The sequence below is a fragment of the Nelumbo lutea genome, chromosome 2 (genome assembly GCF_056320005.1).
Source record: "Nelumbo lutea isolate HS-2025 chromosome 2, American lotus-T2T, whole genome shotgun sequence".
NCBI lineage: Eukaryota > Viridiplantae > Streptophyta > Magnoliopsida > Proteales > Nelumbonaceae > Nelumbo > Nelumbo lutea.
The window spans coordinates 80,629,214-80,635,936 of NC_142685.1; the positions used below are offsets into that span (position 1 = coordinate 80,629,214).

At 35.9% G+C, this 6,723-nt stretch overlaps 1 long non-coding RNA gene across 1 annotated transcript; it reads left to right on the forward strand.

Moving 5' to 3' along the window:
• The first annotated feature begins 4,714 nt into the window (after positions 1 to 4,714).
• Positions 4,715 to 5,387, forward strand: LOC148871640 (uncharacterized). The gene is made up of 2 exons (XR_016107079.1): positions 4,715 to 5,104; positions 5,206 to 5,387. It is a non-coding gene; the product is annotated as an uncharacterized LOC148871640 (long non-coding RNA).
• The last annotated feature ends 1,336 nt before the right edge of the window (positions 5,388 to 6,723 follow it).

Below are 6,723 nucleotides of genomic sequence, written 5' to 3' on the forward strand. Positions count from 1 at the left end.
TTAGTAGTATAATTTCATGGTATCTTCTAATTTTGCTTATCTAGATTTTTCCTAGATACAGTACTGAACCTGATTATGTTACAGACCTGTGAGTTGATGAGGCTCCTAAGTTCTCTATTTTAATATTTCAATGAATCTGCACTTTACATGTAATCTGCTATTTTATCTTCTAAACGTCTTTTCCTGGATGATAGATGGAATGTTGGACTTAGATATCCATACATGTGGTGTCAGCAGGGCCAGATTATAAACGTCTTTTCCTGGATGATAGATGGAATGTTGGACTTAGATATCCAATGCTATGGTACAATGAGATACAGACTTGAGAGGGTAATGTGCAATGGGTGGGTCTTCCCATTTAATGGATTATAAATTCCACCTCTAGAAACTCGTTTGGTTGATCTCAACAGAACCGGCCTCCTTGTTTAATGGGTGCTTGATTAATCCCAATTCGTCTCTACTCTGGTATATGATACAAGTTGGTTTAGGCTATGTTTGGTTTAAGGAAAAGGTAGGGAAAGGAAGGGAAAGATGGGAACCTATACAAGGTTTGTAAAGGTTTCCCTACTTTCCCTTCCTTTCCCTGCATTTTCCTTAAAGCCAAACATAGCCTTAGTTACCATGCTTCATAAAGATTGAAACTAATTTGTCCGGGGATGTGATGTGATCATTGAATGGACTTAATTTTGAATCCATTGAATGTTGACGTAAAAGCTATGGACTTGATTTAGAAAGAAACTAGTGCAGCACCTGCATGTTTATTCTTAATTGTAGACAAAATTGAAGGCCTGAATAATTCTCAAACTGAACAGGTAAACCGGGATAAATGCGTGAATGCATTGGTATATCACGTTTGTTCAGGGGGCGAGTTTTGGTGCTTTTTGTCTTTTTATTCGCTAGTATCAATTCACCTGCATTGGTATAAATGCATGAATGCAATAATGAGTGAAAATGGTTAATTTTTGGTTCATTTTTATTTACGAGTCTTTAATACAATCCAAAATGGGCCAGCAGCAGCCTCATGACTGGTAAAATAATAGACTGAACCATTTAGCCAAAATAGTCGAAGGGAATCTGAATTCAACAGAAGATCCTTCAATCCACGCTCTTGTCAAAACAAGGTTTTATATTCTGAAGTCTGATGTATGAGAAGTAAACGAGTCTGAAATGTAAAGAGTGGAAATGATTTCCTGCTTTGTATAGGCTCTTAAAACTGTAAAGTTTATTTATAAACAAAAAAATAACATTGTTAAAAAGAATAATATTGAAAAGAATATTAAGCAAAAATATTATTATATTAATGAACAAATATTATGGTTTGTTGAAAATTGAAATAAATAATAATTTCTTATCATTATTATTAAACATATTATTAGATATTCTTATTACTAGATGTGTTCACGAGTGGTCTGGTTTGGGGCAGGCTTTGCTTCTTTATATAAAGAAAGCCAATGGGCTTGAGCCTGAGCTTGGTTCGACCATTTGGCGTAGATCTTGAGCCAAAGCCTAAAGCCTGATTTTTATAGGTATTTTATAATACATTAATTATATGTTATTAATAATATATAATATTATATACATTTAATATAATTTGACTATTATATAATATTATTAGCATATTCTTACATTTCTATTGTATATTTAATATTATTGGGTCAGGCTTATTTGGGGCTCGATGCCGGCTTGAAAAATAGTCATGCTTGATTTTTAGAGCTCGAGCCTACGGGCTTTTAATTTTATCCAAGCGTGATTTAGAATGAAATGGGTTAGGCTAGCCGTTTGGCTACGAAGCCCATGAATAGGTCTATTTATTACTAAATAACTATTATAATTTATTTAAATAAAATTAATATTATATATTTTAATAATAATTATTAGATAAAAAGTATTATTATTAAATGTTATTTTTATTCAAATAAAAAATAATATTATTTAAATGAATATGATTATGGTTTATGTTATTATTAAATGAAAGTAATAAAGGCATTAATGTCATTTCATGAGACTAGGCTACCATTAGACAAGTCTTTTTTAAAAGATCTTCCGGAAGATGCAACCAAAAGTCATAGTGGGATTTTATATAAAGATCTTGGAAGCCCACGTATTGTTTGGTTGGAGGCGTGTCTTTTTGCGTGATGATGAGACGAAAAAAGGTGAGACGTTTCATTTCTAGCTTCTTGAAATAAGCTCGAATTGAGCTTCTTGTGTTTTTTCAAGTTGGTCTTTCGGCGACAAGATCTTCTCCCACCCAAATAGAAAAAGATGAAAATTCGGGTTGCTGCCTTGTTGGGCTTCGAAACAGTCGACAACCCGTGCGAGAAGACGTGCCAAATGGGGCTTAGGTTTTACCATTCCACACATCTTTTCTCTTTTTATATATTAGAAATAGATGTAACCTGAAAAACTCCTTACCTCTGAAAGATAAGTTTTTTAAACATTAGATGTCTAAAATGTGTTATCAAATGCTACCTTAAAATAGGATCCTTGTATTTTGAACCAGTGATCAAGGGCTAAGTAAGGTTCAAAGTATCGACACGATACACATTTTGGCCGTGTCGTATCGGTACTTAGAAACGACATTTTTTTAGTTTTTTTTCAAAGTTTGTTTTTTCTAGGAAGATAAAAGATGTTTTTTTATTATTAAAAAAAGTTGGGGGACCAGGTGTTTCGGACCGTATCTTTTTCAAAAGATACGATACGATACATCTGATACAGGGCATATTGTATTGATACTTTGAACCATGGGGTTAACCCCATTGGACTTAAACATACATGCATTTGTTTTTCCTTTTATGAACATTTTCAAGATCGATCTTGCATTGAATCGGACCCGATTTGAAACCAAAATTAAAACTAACCACACCTGATATAAAGACCACAATGTGCAACTTTAGATTGGTAGTTCATACCTAATATTAGTCACAAAATTGACCTCTAATTGAAGTAGGCGCATTTGTTTGATAGAGTATGCCTTTAGCTCCAATTAGATTGATGTACATAAACATTTATTCATAAATGAATAAAGTACATTATTGTTTTATGTAAATATTTGTATGTTTCTATGTATTACCTCCTAAACTAGACATCTAAGAGACTCGTGTTAGTTTAGAATGTTCTTAGCCTTAGATAGTGTATGTCCTTAGTTCCAATCAAATTGATGTACTGATACATTTATTGTAAATGAGTAAAGGTAAATAATTGTTTTATATTATGATTGATGTGTTTCAGTGTAATTACCTCTTAAACTAGACACTTATGAGACTTGTGTTAGTTTAGAATGTTCTAAGCTGTTGGATAGACTTGGGGAATTTATCTTGCCAAGGCTAACACTAATGTGGTGCCAAAAAGGTTGGGGCAACCTGTCCCAACTACTAGGGTTGGACCCGAAGCACATGTAGTGTGTGCTTAAAACACTAAACCTAGACCAATTTCCAATTATGCATTGGACCTTGGAGATTGATGGGCAATACTGAAAAGTTACACATAACCCTTAGACTCGATTATGGTACTGCACTGGGTGTCGGGTCGAACTGTCTTTGATATGCCAATCAGTGAGATCCTTTGGGGGTCAAAACCTAAGTATATTGGGGCAATCTGAGAATTCACTCGAGTGTGTGATTATAGTGACATGATCAACCCTTTTGTCGGGCAAAGTGAATGGTTGGGACTGCACTTTCTTTAATGGAAACCAAAACTGCCAATAGTCGATCTCAACCGTGTTTGAGGTTTGTTTTGCAAAATATATATATATATATATATATATATATATATATATATATATATATATATATATATATATATATGTTTTAAGAAAAAAAAAGGTTTGCAAAAGGTTTTAATTCCCGGGACCCATCCAAGTACAGAGTGCAATGCTACACCTTGCAGCCAGAGGAGGGGTCATTTCTTATCGGGTAGTGTTTGATCATTATGGGTTGAAAGGTTAAGTGTAAGACACCATTTAGGGCTGTTTACCTGATGGGCTATATCTTACTTAAGTCCATTATCCTTGGGCCTTCATAGACGGTTGGACTCAAGGACCATTTACTATAAATGTTGGGCCCATTAAGAGCCCATAATGATGGATTCTGGGGTTCACTGTACTTGACAGTGAATTCAGCTAGGTCTTTTCACAAAGGCTGGGCCGAACCCATGTAGGCTTATATAGGGTCATTGTTGGGGTCCCATGCTATGCAAAGTGTACCTAAATGGGCTAGCAACTACCTAGGGACGTGAGTCACTTGCTTAATGGGCCTAAAGACCATGATTAATTAGATTAATTAAGTGGTCACATGACAGGCTAAGCAGTCATGTGACTTGGACAAATATGGGTTTCAAAAAGGGTCTGGAGCATCCATTAGGATAAGAGGATAAGTCTTATCCATTCAGAGAGTCCAAATCCAAATAAAGATTTGGATTAGGAACCTCCTAATTCGATTAGGAGTGATGCTTCTTAAGGTATAAGTAAGGAGAGATCGAACTGCTCCAGTTACACAATCTACTTTCAGTTCTTTCTCTCTACTCTTGTCGCCCTAGAAACCCTAATTTGTTCTCCACCTTTCTGATTGATCTTGATCAGTTTTGATTTCTGATTTTTGCAAGAAAATATCAGAATTATTTCATGCCCACCTCCCTTGTACGACCAATATGTTGGATTGCAGTTTTACTAAAAATTGCATTGCTAAACCAACTTCATTCCAAGCTGTGCATTTTTCAGTGGAGATGATGGGCTACATCAAGGAACTAGAGGCTCGCGGCTCTGGGCTAGATGATAACACCAAGATTGATGTCTTAAATTCTCTGCCTCCCCTCTTCAATCAGTTCATCATGAACTATAACACGAATAAACTTAAGGTTAGCCTTCAGGAACTCAACAGTATGTTGTAGAGGGTTGAAGAACTAATAAAGAATGACAGATCAATAGCCATGCTTATTGATGGTGACAAGTTGGGTAAGAAAAAGAGGAAGGCTAAGAAGAAGCCTTAGAAGAAAGCTGGCAATCTTAAAATGCATAAAAAGGACAAGGCATCAGATGCGTGTCATTTCTACAAGCAGACTGGTCACTAGAAGAGTAACTGTCTTCAATATCTAGAGACCAAGAAGCAAGGTAATTTCGAATCTTTTGTCATAGAGACCAATTTGTTAGCCACTTTTGCATCTTGGTGTATTGACTCTGGGACTTCTACTCATGCATGTAACACATTACAGGGGTTCAAGACAAGTAGAAGACTGAGTGAGAGAAAAGTGAAGCTTTACTTGGGGAATTCTACAACAGTTGCAGCTACTACCATAGGAACTGTAGATTTGTATTTCAAAGGAGTTATTACACTTAAAGATCGAATTTATGTACCTACTTTGAGAAGAAATCTAATTTCTATTTCAAAATCGTGTAAGGATGGTTATTGTATTTTGTTCAGTAACAAATCTAATTTCTATGTCCTCCGTCATTCTCTGGAAATAAATATAACTGAAACTATATTGGAAATTATCCCCAAGAAAAGATCACGTGATACGATTATTCCCACATGCATGTGGCATTACCGACTTGGCCACATTAATATGGATTGTATCACAAGGTTAGTAAATGATGGTCCTTTGGATTTTCTAACTGTAGAAAATCATCCAACTTGTGAATCTTCCCTTCACGGTAAGATGACGAAACCACCATTTATGGAAAAGCCTAAAAGATCTACGGACACACTTGACCTGATACATACTGATGAATGTGGTCCCATGAATGTTAGGACACGTAACCAGCAAGTTTATTTTATAAACTTTATCAATGATTTCTCTCGGTATGGCTACGTGTACCTAATGAAACATAAGCCTAAATCCTTTGAAAAGTTCAAAGAGTTTAGACAAGAGGTCGAGATACGGTTGGAGAGACAGATCAAGGCCCTTCGATCAGATTGAGGAGGCGAATATCTCTCCGATGAATTAAGGGACTACATAAAGGACAATGGGATTGTATCACAGTTAATTCCTCCTATTACACCAAAACTAAATAGTGTATCAGAGAGGAGAAACCGAACTCTATTGGATATAGTTCGTTCACTTCTCGTCCACTCGGAACTACCTATATCCTTTTGGGGATACATATTGGAGATTGCGATATACGTGCTAAACCAGGTTCTAACTAAATCCGTTCCTACGACTCCCTATGAGCTTTGGACTGGTAAGAAACCAAGTGTGAAACACTTGAAGATTTGGGGTTGTCCGACACATGTTAAGAGAACAAGTGCTAACAAATTGGAACCCAAGACTAGCCGTTGCCTATTTGTAGGTTACCCCAAAAGTTCTATAAGCTACTTTTTCTATGACCCAAAAGAGTAAAAATTGTTTTTCAGTCGAAATGCCTATTTCTTCAAAGAAGATTATATTTTGGAAAATCATCGTTAGGAAATTGTTCTTGATGAGGAGAGCTCAGGATTAGTGGGAGATGTCCCATAGGTTCCAGATAATACCCACCTTAGAAGATCTACCTGGGTTTCTAGGCCTCTAGTTCATTATGACTATGATCAAGAAAGTTACTTAATGGAAGCCACGATCAGTGAGGAAGATCCCATGAAAGCCGAGATGGCCTTGATGGAAAGATTGGGACATATAAAGCTCGTCTTGTAGCGAATGGGTACACTCAGAAAGAAGGAATCAATTATGAGGAAACCTTTTTGCTAGTGGCCATGCTTAAATCATAAAGATCTTGCTAACTGTAGCAGCACACTATGA